The sequence below is a fragment of the Pseudopipra pipra genome, chromosome 11 (assembly GCF_036250125.1).
Source record: "Pseudopipra pipra isolate bDixPip1 chromosome 11, bDixPip1.hap1, whole genome shotgun sequence".
Classification (NCBI taxonomy): domain Eukaryota; kingdom Metazoa; phylum Chordata; class Aves; order Passeriformes; family Pipridae; genus Pseudopipra; species Pseudopipra pipra.
In genome coordinates, this window is record NC_087559.1 from 3426408 (window position 1) to 3440079 (window position 13672).

The 13672-nt window shown below is 43.9% G+C and overlaps 1 long non-coding RNA gene across 1 annotated transcript in view; it reads right to left on the reverse strand.

Moving 5' to 3' along the window:
* The window catches only part of LOC135420138 (uncharacterized), a 47476-nt gene that overhangs the window by 12672 nt on the left and 21132 nt on the right, over positions 1-13672 (reverse strand). The window contains exons 2-3 of the long non-coding RNA XR_010433391.1: positions 6232-6398; positions 5516-5620 (exon numbers count right to left, since the gene is read on the reverse strand). This is a non-coding gene — a long non-coding RNA (uncharacterized LOC135420138). The remainder of the gene's footprint in view (positions 1-5515; positions 5621-6231; positions 6399-13672) is intronic.

A 13672-nucleotide genomic window follows, 5' to 3' on the forward strand; every position in this document is an offset into this window, starting at 1 on the left:
TGTAATTTTGAGTTTTCTTTTCTCTCTCCAGTTTTCCTCAGGAATAATGCCAGTGGCAATCTCCACCAATCTCTTGACTCTTTCTGGAGGTTAAACTGACTACAAGAAAACTGGATCAAAGGGAAAGGAAAACTTTGTTCTAGAAGCACAAAAATATTTACATAATAACAAGATAAGCCAGAACTCCTCATTTCTACCATGTAGACACGCTTGTAAAAAGGATGTAAAAAAATTAGGCCATTTTTAGTTTAACTGGGGAGGTGAGGAGAGGAGGGATTTAATAGCTCATGTAAGAGAAGAAGAGACAAGGCTGGAAATCAGTTTGTAATGCAGCTAATTGAACAGATCCAGAGTTTTCAGGGTTTCCTGCCTGGAGGAGAAGAATCTCTCAGAGCTATTTTGATGCACAAGAGGAAAAGAGAATAAAGTTTCCCACCACAGAAAATCGAGTGGGAAACAACAGCCAGAAACAACTGGATTGGAGCTCCTGGAAAACACGATAAGAGCTTTGTTTCAACCTCTTCTGAGCTGTTCTCTGAGCTCCTCGGCTGTGACCACAAATTTTGGCAGCAGAGTAAAAACAGGACTGATAAGAGATAATACAAGTGGGATTGGGGTTGGTCACTGCAGAGCAATAAAAAATTAGAGACATTTTTTCACAAGACGCTGCTCAAGAATTGGCCTCTCTTGGGGCAGCTCCAGTAAACTCAGAAAAAATGGGAAGTTCAATACACTTGTCTATATTTATTCTAATGAGTTCATCATCTCCCCTCACTGATGTGCTGGAACCAAACCATAAATGTTTCCATATCAAACACCCACTTGTTCCTGCCCCGGGAAGAGCAGAGACATCCATTCTGCACTTAATTAGCTGTCCTTTAGGAAGAAATGAGAAAGGCCATGCTTTAAATTAGACCCATCTGGTAAAGGCCTTCTTGAAAAGATGAGGCTTATGTGATGTTTTGGAGCTGTCAGAGGCAGAGGCCATCTGTCCTGACTAACTGCTGCCAGTCATCAGGATTCTGCTCTATAATGATTGTTTATATGAAAAAGGTGACTGAGGGGTCAGAGTGCTGAAATCTGAACAGGAACATCGTGGTGGAGTCTAATAAAAGCCCAGGTAAGGAGATGGGGAGTGAGGCTTTGCTTCCCAGCACCTCCCTTTCCTCCAAGGACATCACAGGGCTCTTGAGTTCAAGAAAGAACCAAGATGATGCTGCTTGTGGCCACTTTTCTACTTAACTAGAGTTTGTGCTAGAAAATGTGGGTTAGATTCAGGTCCCTCCCCAAGGGGTTTTAACCCAATATCTCTTGATTTTCATGAAGCCTCCTGGATTAGAATCCTCCCTTACACCTACACCTGAACACCCAGCTGTATATTTGGGATGAAAGCTCAGCTTTTAGAGATGAAGAAACCATGATTTCTAGTCCCAGATAACTCACTAAGTGGGACCCATTACGTCCAGCCCATGGCATGGTCACAAGCCACAGCTCCAAGACTGAATTGCTGCAAATCAGGCTTGGATCTCATTTTTTACCCAGTTCTCTGGGGTTTCAATTCATTTCCAACACTCCACGTGCTCTGTTCTTTGGTCCCAGCCCAGCTGAGGTGCAGGCACACAGGTCCTGCTGTTCCCAAAGCAGCTCCTGCCTCGCTGCTCTTATCGGGGCAGCACAGGGCTGGGACCAGCTCCTAAAGAGAGGAATTGCTCACATAATTCATGATGACTCTTGTTGCCAAAATAGCCAGACAAGCTTAAAAATATAAGCAGGCACTATGAGGGACAATATGCTTAAAATGTTGAATTTTATGGTAGTGGCATAGAATGAGAAATACTTGAAATTAGAACAAAAATGTAAGGTATTAGAGAAATGCCACACATTTACTGCATTTCAGCCATCAATAATGCATCGTGCTTTGCTTTAAAGGCAGAAGAGGATGATGGTGCCCAGGTGGTTCAAGGAAGATATCTGAAGTGCCAAATAAACATTATTTGTTGGCGAGTTCCCCTTGTACCCTCCAGGGCGGGGACCTGCCCAACAGCTGCTGTATATGGGCTTTACAGGCATTCTTTATGAGTGATAAAAGAAGTGTTTGGACAGAGAATCATGGAATCATTTGGTTTGGAAAAGACTTTCAAGGTCTTTGAGTCCAACCATTAACCCAGGAGTGCCAAAGCCACCATTAAACCATCTTTCCCAAGTGCCACATGTATATATCTTTTAAATCCCCCCAGGGATGGTGACCCCTGGGCAGCCTGTTTCAAGGTTTGACAACCCTCTCAAGGTTTGACAACCCTTCCTGGCACAACTTGAGGCCATTTCCCCTTGTTGCCTGTAACAAGAGACATCCATTTCTCTATCTTGCAGAACACTGAAGTTTTGGGAGCACGGTAACTTGAACACAGAGAAAATGGGTGCACAGGTAAACACACCAAAGGGCACTGGAGCATCCCTGCTCACAGGGGGAAAATATTCCTCTGAACACCTATGCTAGGACAGAACTCCCAACTTCAGAACCTACTCACTTAAACAGATGAGGACAAATATATAAAATACATCCCCTGAGGCAGTGAGGGGCTGCTCTATCCACGCCAGCAGCAGAGAAGATGCTGGTTGCCAGGTTGCAGATGGACACCACACATTTTAGAAATTAAACTATAAGTGGTTGGTTGTGTTGTGTTCTTTTTTTTACCACATCAGTCGGATTTCTGTCTGTGGGAAACTTTTCCTCAGAGAGGCTCTTTTCACAGACACAGCAGGGATGGAGGTAACAGCATGAAATGAGAGAGTTTGAAAAGCAGCGGCGTGCTGCAGGAAGCCCAGCATTTGCATGTTAAGCTACATCTATTCCCTGAACGCTCAAGACACATGAAAGCAACCTCAGATTTTTGGTTAGCAGCAGATCTATTCGCTGCAGCCTGAATTTAAAGGTCAGGGATGTTTAGAGGGGTTTTTTGTTGTTTTTTTTTTTCTTTTTGCACTTAGCTGGAGCAGTGTTACACGGCTCCCCTTGGGAAGAGCAGTGGGAACAGCAGCAGCTCTGCCGTGCCAGGACACCGGGTCACAGTCCTGTTTGTACCAGACAGTGTCTTGACACCAGCCCCCATTCCCAGTGCCAGTGGCCCTGGTTCACTGGGATGTTGTAGGAGAGACACTTCTCTGATGCCCGTGACCTTAACAAGAGCTTTTTAGTGCTTGTCAGGGCTATGACAGCTGAATCTTTTTAGGCATGTAAGTGAAAAGCAGCTGAACAAGACCCACTGTCTTTTCAGAAAACACAGCCCTGAGGGAAGTTCGAGACATTCAAACTCAATTTTAACCTTTCCCATCTTCAGAAATCAAGCTTATTTGTGACCAGGCTGAAGGTTTCCTACCTGACAAGGCACTTCTGTGCCCTTTGGCTTCATGCCATGTGGCTGGAGGGGCTGGCAGGGCTAGCACCCATCATCTCCCTCCCACCAGCACCACAGCACCACCTCACTGGCACCACCAGGGCTGTGGGCACAGATGCTCAGTGGTGCCTTTGCTCCTCCTCATCCTCCCACGGCACCCTGATGGACAGTCGAGCATTGCAAGGTTGTCATGCACACCACTGAGCTCCCCAGGATGCTGTTTCCTCCTTTCCTTCAGCATTCAGGAGCAGGTGAAGCAGGAGATAAAGAATAAAATGATGACCCTTGTCATTGCCTTCAAACGAGCAGCACTGATGTGGCTGCATATCTGAATATTCAGGAGAGGGGCAGACCTACACGCTGGATTTACTGAGATAAATGTTGGTCTCAGCTGTTGAATTCCTGGTGCTGATGAAGGCTGCAGAATAATTGCATGTGTGCAGAGTGGATAAGAGGTGAGGGCTTGCTGTTGCCTGCCAAGAGATAAAGGACTCGAACAACTGCTGGTTTGTTTGGGTTTATGATTAGATTGATATGGCTCATGTCTTACTATACTCATGATATGGGTGAGCAGTTAAACAGAAATAGAAGCCCAGATCCTTGGACTGACCTGAAATACACTGGGGAGCTGTGTATTTCCCTGGAGAGACTGATCCAACCCCAGAAAGCAGTGGATACCCTCCAGAGGGTTATTTCAGTCCTTCTGGACTGGGCTGCTGGCGAGATGGCACATGGTCCCATCCCCTCTGAAGGTGCAGCACAATTTCTGAAGCCACAAGGGAGAAAGAGATGGGGACAGATTTGTCTCACATCCCCCCAGAGACACACCCCCCAACACTGGGAGCAGAGGTAAACCCCCCCCAGACTTCCCAGCACAACTGCACGTAGTGGGATTTAAAAAGACCTGTTTCCAGACGCCTGCCTTCCCCTCGTGGTACTGGCATGGTTTCTCACATAACTGAAGGAAAGCCCCTAACCTCAGAAGCATAACATTTTAAAGACAAGTGTGCCTCACTCAGAAATCCTCCAGGTACTTGTTCAGCACTTCACTGACGGGCGAGCTCAGCTCTGACAGCAGCAGCTCTCAGGGGTGTCACCAGCGTCACACAGGGCACTGGGGACATTCAGTGGCGTCACTGAGCCACCAGACTTGCTTAGCAAGGCAGAACATCCACCTGGGGCTTTGGCAGGCTCAGGGTTTGGCTTCCCAGCTCCTTTGCACGAATGCACTTGTGCTTTGCTCTGCTGCCTCCACAAGCACTGATGGTGCTGAGGCCCCTGGTGTGCTGAGAGAACACCACTCATCCTGGTGATGAACGTCACAAAATTGCCTGGGGCTCTGGTTTGGTTTTTTAAACACTTGCTGTATATCTAGATAAACCCCTTGTCTTATGCTGGAGTAAATTTTCTGTTATCTCTGCCTGTAAACCTCCTACTCAAAGGCAGCATCTCCCATTACTGCAGTGCCTGGGGTATCTGTTCGGGACAACACTGAGCACTGTGGAGTCTCAGGGTTTGGCTCTGCCAGCCAAGAGCTCCAGCCTCAAAGGACCTTGAGAGATTCCACGTGTCTCCCTCCAAGTTACACATCTACCATATAGCACAGTACCAGGGGCTGGATCAAACTGTGCTGAGGTCTGACCCAAAACAGACAAATCACACCTGCTTCTGGCATCTGATGCTACTTTTCACCCCTCTACATTCACCTCTTTACCTCTCACCTGATCCTCGGGCAGGTGATAAATCTGTTCCTATTCTGGAATTCAAATGCTACCAAGTACAACTGAACCTCCCCAGAACTCTTCTCCTTTTCAATACTGTCCTCTCTGTGTGGGTTGCAATATATGATCTTACATGTGGGATGAAATCAGCTGTAGCTGTCAGTGACCACCTGAAACAGGGTTTTATGCAAGTAGTACCAAACATTTCAAAACAGAGAAAAAATTCTGATATACCCATAAATGAAAATATTGCCTCTTACTTTTAAATGCATTATTCCATGAGAAATGTTTTCATACTGCATTTAAACATGTGACTCTCTCAGGATTTAGTGCACCCATTGAAAATTTTCATCATCAAAATAAGAAAAATCAGACCAGCTTTGAATCAGAGTTGCTCACCTTTAGAATTCTCATTTGAGCTCTGCTCAGGCTCTCAGGCACAAACAGCTCCACATCCTCCGACACACGAATGGTGCAGTCAGGAAAAGTCTCCTTTGGAAAAAGCTGTGAGAAGAAAAGAAGCTGAATCATCACAGAGACTCAGTATGGGGGAATACTGAGGAATCACTGTCAGTCTCATTAGTGTGGGCAACACAATCATGTTTAGAGGCTAAAAAATATGTAGCCAATATTTGCATCTTATAAAACACAGGTGAATTTTGTACAACCTACGACCAGCTTGGCTGCAGTGCAAGTTGGGAGACATGGCTGAGGTAGGAACTCAGCCTGCTTGGTATGTGATTTTGGGCATGTTTGCAATTCATGTTTAGAATTCAATTATTTACATAGTTGACAGAAATGTAAAAGCAAATAAGATATAGAGTGGGAATATTTGTGGTTTCTTATGACAGTAAAAGAAGACAACTTCAAAACAGCTTTAAAAATGAAGGCCAACATTATTTCTAGATTTACAGCTTTTAATGGTCTCGAAAACGCACACTCCAAACTAAAGCAACGATAAGCTAATGTTGGAGATGCAATACATAATATTCTGGATTAATACACATGCAAGATGACAGCCTAAACTGGGAATTCTTGTTCTGAAACCATATTGCCTTTGTATGGTCACAAGGAAGTTAGAAAATAACATATATGAGTCCTTTCCCTATACCTACCATGGGCAATAGAAATCCCAGCCCACAAAAAGGACACTGCAATGACCATCCACATTATCCTTGTCTTAAACATATATGAAGCTGGGTGAACAAAAGACAAAACTGGAGGGTGCTGAGTTCTCTGTTTCATATCTCAGTCTTAACTCTGTCTTCCCATCACGCCTGCCCTGGTAAAGAGAGGAAAATGGGGCTGAAAATTACCAAGCAGGTGTTTCAAAGACATCCGTAAGCAGTCCTGCTATAGTCTAATTAGTGCTCTAATACACATCATAGTGCAGACTCATCATTATTTCCTCTTCATTAGCTGCTGAAATATAATGTATCTTAAAAAAAAAAAAAAAAAGAAAAGAAAAAAAAAAAGAAAAAAAGAAGTCAAGACCATTTTCCTTTTTTTTTTAATTTAAAAAAAACCCCAAGAGCTTGTTTCTCCCATTACCATAACAAAGACAATAGGAACATGATTAATGCATGCCATCTAAACTATGTGCATTGTGCATTAAATACCAATGCACCATCTCAGCCTAAAGTGAGCTCCAAAATTATAAAACACACACTTGTCAATATTAACACTTGCACCAAAGGAAATGTTTAGAAAGAGAACAACAGGAGAATAAATCTTTTCTTCTGGTTGTCTTCGTGTAAATGCTGAACCCTACGTCTGTTCTTTGGAAAGAGAGAGACCCCAAGTCCACCAGAATGCACCCAGGTTATTTAAGGCATGGTCTGACCTGGTGGGGAGAAAGCTCCAGGAGATACCTATTTGTAGTCACTCCTGTGAGAGCAATTGGTGTCAGCTCTACACAGCTTTCAATTAGTTTTGGCTGGTGGTGGCCCTCTCTCTGCCCAAGCACTCACCTGCAGGATGGAGAGGTTGCTAAACATTGCCATTCCTCTCAGCTCCTCGGATGGACTCTGCAAGTGCTGCTCCCAGGCTCCCAGCCAGCTCCTGCTCAGCTGATCCATGTCCAAACCACAGCCCCAGCAACACAAAAACACCTCAAGAGCTTGGTCTGCCCGATGCTGACACGCATCCTTAGGAACAGCTCTGTCCATTGGACACACCTGATAGAGTCCCTGCTGGGATAAGCTGTGCCAGGGACAAGGCTGGCTTCAAGCCTGAGCCTGTGGTCCGAGATTTCCTTGGTGGTGGTGCAATGTCTTTGGTTGTTCAAGTCAAACAACTGGGGCACAGCCTGCCCTCTCTGCTGGCAGCACATTCCCCGGAGAGGCCTTACAATAATTTGGGAGATTGGGTGGCAGACCAAGGACCCAGCTCCTTTCCCCCATGCCTACAAACACTGGACACCCATAAAAGAGTCACCACATCATCCCTGAGATAAAACATTCCCTTTTCCACCTCAAAATTCAATTCTCCATCAAATGTTGAAAATTAAGATGAACTCACCAGAGGGAAGAGCAGCTGAGGAAGGAACATTTTTATGCCTGCTTGGCCTCTGACAGCAGCCCTTTAATTACAGCACATGGCAAGTCTTCAGCAACTCCCTCATCATGATCCCCCAAACTCAAGTTAAAGCCTCTCTGCAGCTCCACCTTCTCCGACAGCAATGACAGCTGCTTCACAAACTGATCCCTGATGAAACATCTATAATGAACCTTTACTGCAACAACAAATTTTACTCTTCCTCTAGAGAGCTACAGAAATTTGGCCAAGTTTCAGCAGAATTTGAGCTTCGGGGAGAAAGGAAACCCCAAAGTGGGTGCCAGAGCCACACTTCACTGCCACTTCACAGAGCGTTGTGTTCCAAAAGCACCCCACAAATACAAACCAACAATCACAGCAAGTCATGTCGTGGGGAGGTAAAACTTCATGTGCCCTCACCTTAAAGACAGGGAAGCAGCAGCAGATAGGTTAAACAATTTAGCACAAGTTGTTCAATAATTGAGTCAGAGAGCCTGGCTTGGAATCCAGAGATCTTGTCTCCTGCTCTCATCTTGATTTAACATCACCTTAATTATTTTGTTCTGTTGTTACAAAGACCTGAGCATAGGAAATAGTCTAAATCCTTGTGCAATGCTGAAAAGAGCTTGATGGGATTTTGTTTCTTTTGCTGAGAATATCCAGGACAAGGAGCAAAAGGTTGAAAGTAGATGGGCCACCGAGTGCTCCTGGTTTGCTTTTACAGGTTGTTTTTCCTTATTTTTATTATTAATCAAGAACACTCTGAAGTTTCCTAAGGAAAAGGGTAATGGTGTCAAGAAAATTTAACATGTGTTTGAGATGAATTCAATGCAGGTCTATTACCTTCAGGTCAGCTTGTTTTTCACTTTCAAAGACAAGTTTACATCTCAGATTAAAGAAACTATTGAACCGCATACAAGGGGAGCTCTGTGCTGTACCTCGAGCCATATTAAAGCAGCTGAGAAGCACAGGAGTTTGATAATGTCTTAATGCACCACGGACATGGAATTTGATTCCATATATTGATCACTCCATACACAATTAGTGGAGTAAGTGCAAGTTTACAACTGGTGCAGCTCCTTACTCTTGTTTTTGTAGTGAATAAAACTGACTGAAGCTTAAGTGTTGGGAAGCAATCATGTTCCCTGACCTCAGAGGTGACATCCGGCTGCAGTAATGAAGCACAAAGGCTTTTAAAAATCATGCACAAGAGCAGTCCATTGTACTTATGCTGACTGGTCTCTCACCTATGATTTAAAATAGATGCTTAAAGAAACGTGATTTTAATTTTTTTTTAATTGAGGTTAACCTCCAGCTTGAAAAAATCAGAGGAAGAGGGGCTATACTTGCTTAATTTCAGCTCCAGATACTTTTATATCTGACAAGTAAAAATTGCAAAAAAAGTTTAAAATGTTTAAAGGCAATAATAAAGTTTTTCTTCCTGTTTTTTCAGCTGAAAGGTTGCAGATATTTATATTGTATTCTAATTGCTGATTACTCAACAGACAGAGGTAATTGTCTTCCACCCCTGAGACTTTTGAAGGTGTTATTTTGACACATCCACACAGACCAACACCCACTCAGCACCTCAGGATGTGACTGTAAAATCAATTAATTCAGCAGCTATTTCTGCAGCCTGAAGTGTAATTACCCATGAAATGTTGACGGTTTTCAGGATAGCAGAAATTCATCATTTATGCTTAACCTGGGCCATTCTTCCCTCCCTCCATCCAAGGAGCAGTGCTTGGATGTGCAGACAGAAGTGGTGGATGCAGGTGAGCTGGTTCTCACTTACTCTGGACCAGTTCAAACACTGTTTTACCCCTTAGGAAGGTGTGGTGGAACATGGGCATATCTTCCAAACCCAGACTGAACTGATAACCAGATCCATACCAGTAAAGATGCTTCTTCCCTAAGTAATGCCTTCTCTTTTCCCACCTTCCACCTTTCCTCTGTTTCTCATCCCACTGCTGGAGGCTGTGCCTGTAGATGAGGAGCTTTTTGAGCAGTTTCTGTGGAGATCTGCAGGAAGCCATCTCCTGCCTCGATGAACACATGCTTGCACAGCATCAGCTCCACGACAGCAACTCACCACCTGCCAGACTTCAAGGACAAGCGATGGGGTGGGGGTTTCAAAAGCCTCCTGCACCCCCTGCACAGAGCTACAGCAAGAAGTTTGCTCCAGTTATGGATGCTGGATATTAACAACAACTCTAAACACAATAATTAGTTCATTTATCTCCAACTTACATAGCCTTTGTGTAAAGGAGTATTTTACAGTTGAATAATTTTAATTTTTTTAGCTCTATGTAAAACAGGCATCATCAGTATAATCCTTAGAATCTAATAATGATTCCATCAGTGTAAAATCATTATCCTTAGGCAAGAAGGAAACCAATTCAATTATGATGTTGGTTGAAAAATTGAGGGTGAAAAGTTGTAGTACATATTAAACTTGAGGCTGGAAAAGTTGTAGTACATATTAAAATGGTTACTACAAAATTTGTGCATCCAGGCTAACAAATGCTAATATGTTCTTTTGTTACCTTCTAATTTATATGATTCATGTAAGCCTGCAGCAAGAGAAACTTGTTTTAAAATTCATCTACATTAAAAAATAGCAATGCAATGAATTGTAAAGTTATTAGCATTCATGTCTGGTTGTGTTATTAAGCTGTACACATCAAATCGGGTAGTACAAGTACAGAAATGTCATAATGAAGTAGAACAGCATTTAATCAGAGGAATTTCTAAAGGTCATCAGAGCATCATATAAATTCATCCATGCATGACAGCAATGTGAAATAAATAACTGAAAGAACACCATAAGAATAAACTTCAATCTTGGAGCTTTGTTTCCAACAGTAGAAGAATTAGCTGAGTTTCATGCTGAGGGAACAGCTAACAAAAATACTGAATTCTGTAGCTTTAATTAATGAAAGACTAATAAGAGGCAGATAAGGAGTTTTACACAAGGGAGCTAACGAGGTGTGTTCACTGATAGCTTCCTACAACAGCTGATCTCATACGTCTCCCTACAACTGAGAAGAAGCGTTCAGCTCCGTTTTTTCTTCCTCATTAGCCAGATGAGCCCTAAATGATTCCCTTTAAATAACCAACGATTTGTTAATATTTTTGCACTCATAAAAACTCTTTTGACTGCTTTAGGACATATATTATAGGCCTGATAGTTGGCAGCTCCAAACACTGGACCTATTTTACCGTCCCACGTCAGTGCAGTGCCAGCCTGTTTTCCTCACCTGGCGCTGGGAAGCTCCGGCAGGGTCGGAGCAGATGCCGTGGTCACCCAGAGCCAGGCTCTGGTACCTGCAATCATGTTCAGCAGCACTTGATCTGCACAAAACCTAATTGATTTCACTGGGAACCTTCCCAGAACAAAGTTCAGCTCTCGGTGATCTGGCTCGGAAGGTGCATTCCCACAGTCTGGGGGGGTGATACATTGCAGCGGCACACAGGGGCGATGAGACAGGATAAATAACTAATTCATCAAAGACTCTTTCTGAAGCCCTGCATGTATCAGTGGCTTTCACCTAATTAGTTGGCTTGGGGAGAAAACGAAACCCTGTGTTTTCAGCTGGTCTCCAGCCCCGGGCACCACCGGTGCTGGAGGGACACGGCAGGCGAGGAGCCCTCCTTCTCTTCTTGAGTGGCCACTTCTGGGTAGGACCAGGAGCCCTGCACAGGGGACCTCCTCCTTTATTCTGTTTGAACGGGATCCCTGGTACGTTTTAACGACAAGGATTGGGGTTTTTTGTAATGTTAGTTCTTTGTTAGAGTTCAAGCAAACTCTGTTCCTCCTGCCACAGTAACCATCTCTGTGCTGGCAAGGAGAAGAGGAAGATAAAGCACTTTTCTACTTCCATGGATTTCAGCTGGCCAAACCTCCAAGCACTGAGCAGCCTGTGAAATGGATCTCTCAGCTTTCCCAGTGGAATTGCAAATGGGAATTTCCTACAAAGCAGCCTCTCCTCTCCTGCTGGACCTGCAGCTCTTCTGAGTTCATGTGTGTGCCAGTACCCGTGTTGGCCCTTCCCCTTTGAAAGGAGCACTATAGTCATGGAGGACTCTCGGGATTTGGCACCAGAGCAGAGAAAAAAATAGAGATACTATATATTTCTACAGTGACAAACCAGCTGGATGATCTGTGTGATTTTGTGCATCACCGAGAGGAAAAAAGAACATGCTACTCTACATTTCAAACCAATTTGGAGAATCTACCACTGTCCCTGCAGAGAAGTGCTTGTTTGTTCCTCAGATCATGAAAATTAGGTTTTCAAGACCAGTTCCCAGCACTCCCTCCTTTCCATCCTCCTCCCCAGTGCCTGTGCTGCCCCGCAGGACAGGGCAGGGGGGGCTGAACCTACAGCCTCAGACTTCAATTCCCTTCACCAGAGAGCAATTCCCACACTGGGGACCAACACCAAAATATCACACACTGGGTCATAATGTTAAAATCTTAATCTGTACATCATCCATCTGCTAAGGGAGGACAAAACACACAAAAGAGGATGTAACATTATCACTTTACATCTCCTTATTTCACATGCCCCATCAAGAGAATAATTTCTTTCTTTTCTTTTTTCCTTTTTTTTTCTTTTAATTCAAATAAATTACAGCAAAAAGCAACAGACAACTCCAGAGGCTGACTACAGTCTCGTGCATCATTTTCATATTTTTTTTTAATTCATTAGTGTCTACACTAAATGAAAGAATTTATAACCACACTCAGGTTTCCTGAGAAATCCTCCTAGCAGCATGTTTACTGAATCAGCAGGAAAAATGAATAAACAAAATGAAATCAGAAAAGAAAAGCAGTATCTAAATGAAAGCCAGAGGAGCTGAAAAGAACCGTGAGATTATAATCTTAAATTAAAACCACAGTGAGGGCAATATAAAAGATATTCTAATCACTACATCCAATTAAATGAGGTAAATCACTAAAGCATGTTAAGTGCCTTAACTATTATAATAATTAAGAATCAAACAGAAATCAAGCATCTTTGAAAGACTGATGATGCACAGTAGTGCACAGGGAATGCTGGTTCCCACCGAAATGCAGAGGCAGAGCAGAAAACACGGGAGATTTCCTGGCACCTAAAGCCAGCACGGGCACAAAGGTGGGGATCCTGTGTGGAAATTCCCAATGGGAAAGGGAGTGTTCCACAGTGCCAATGGTGTCCTGAGGTGAAAAGCACCCTGTGCCTGTCCCCTGCTCCTGCACAGGGAGAGCAGCATCGTGCTGCCTGCAAAGCCACAGCTCCTACAGAGGACAATGTCTGCAACCTCTGCTCTGCTCCTGACAGACCCTCTCCCCCCACTCCCTCCTCCCCGAGGGGACAAGCAAACAGGAATCTCATGAGAAGTACCATGAAAAACATTGTCCTTAAACCTCAGTGCTGTAGGCAAAGAGTGCTTTGTACGTTTTATGGTCTCACTGTCTGAAGCTCCAAAGTATGAATTACAATCATAGAATCTTAGAATGGTGTGGGTTGGAAAGGAACTTTAAAGGTCATTTAGTCCAACTCCCCTGCCATGGGCAGGGACATCTTCAACCAGATCAGGTTGCTCAGTGCCCTGTCCAACCTCATTTTCAATGTTTCCAGGGATGGTGCTTCTATGACCTCTCTGGGAAACTTGTTCCAGTGCCTCACAAACCTTGTCCTAAACAAATTCTTCCTTGTGCCAAATCTGAATCAACCCTCTTTTAGTTTAAAACCTTTAGCCCTTGCCCTGTCAACACAGGTTCCTCCAATGTAGAACAACACCCTCAGTGACAACATTACTGAACCCTTCCATAAGAAAGTGCATTATTGGCCCAATCCCCCCAGCACACATTGAACATCCTGGCCCCAACACAGGGATGAATTTCAGCACAGCCATCCAGGAAAGAATCTGCTGCTCATGTACAACTCCTCATTAAATTACAGACAGTCATCTTCCTGTTCTAAATCAGTCTGGGGCCGTGCATGGGTGATAGATATTTTAATTAGTAAAATTAGC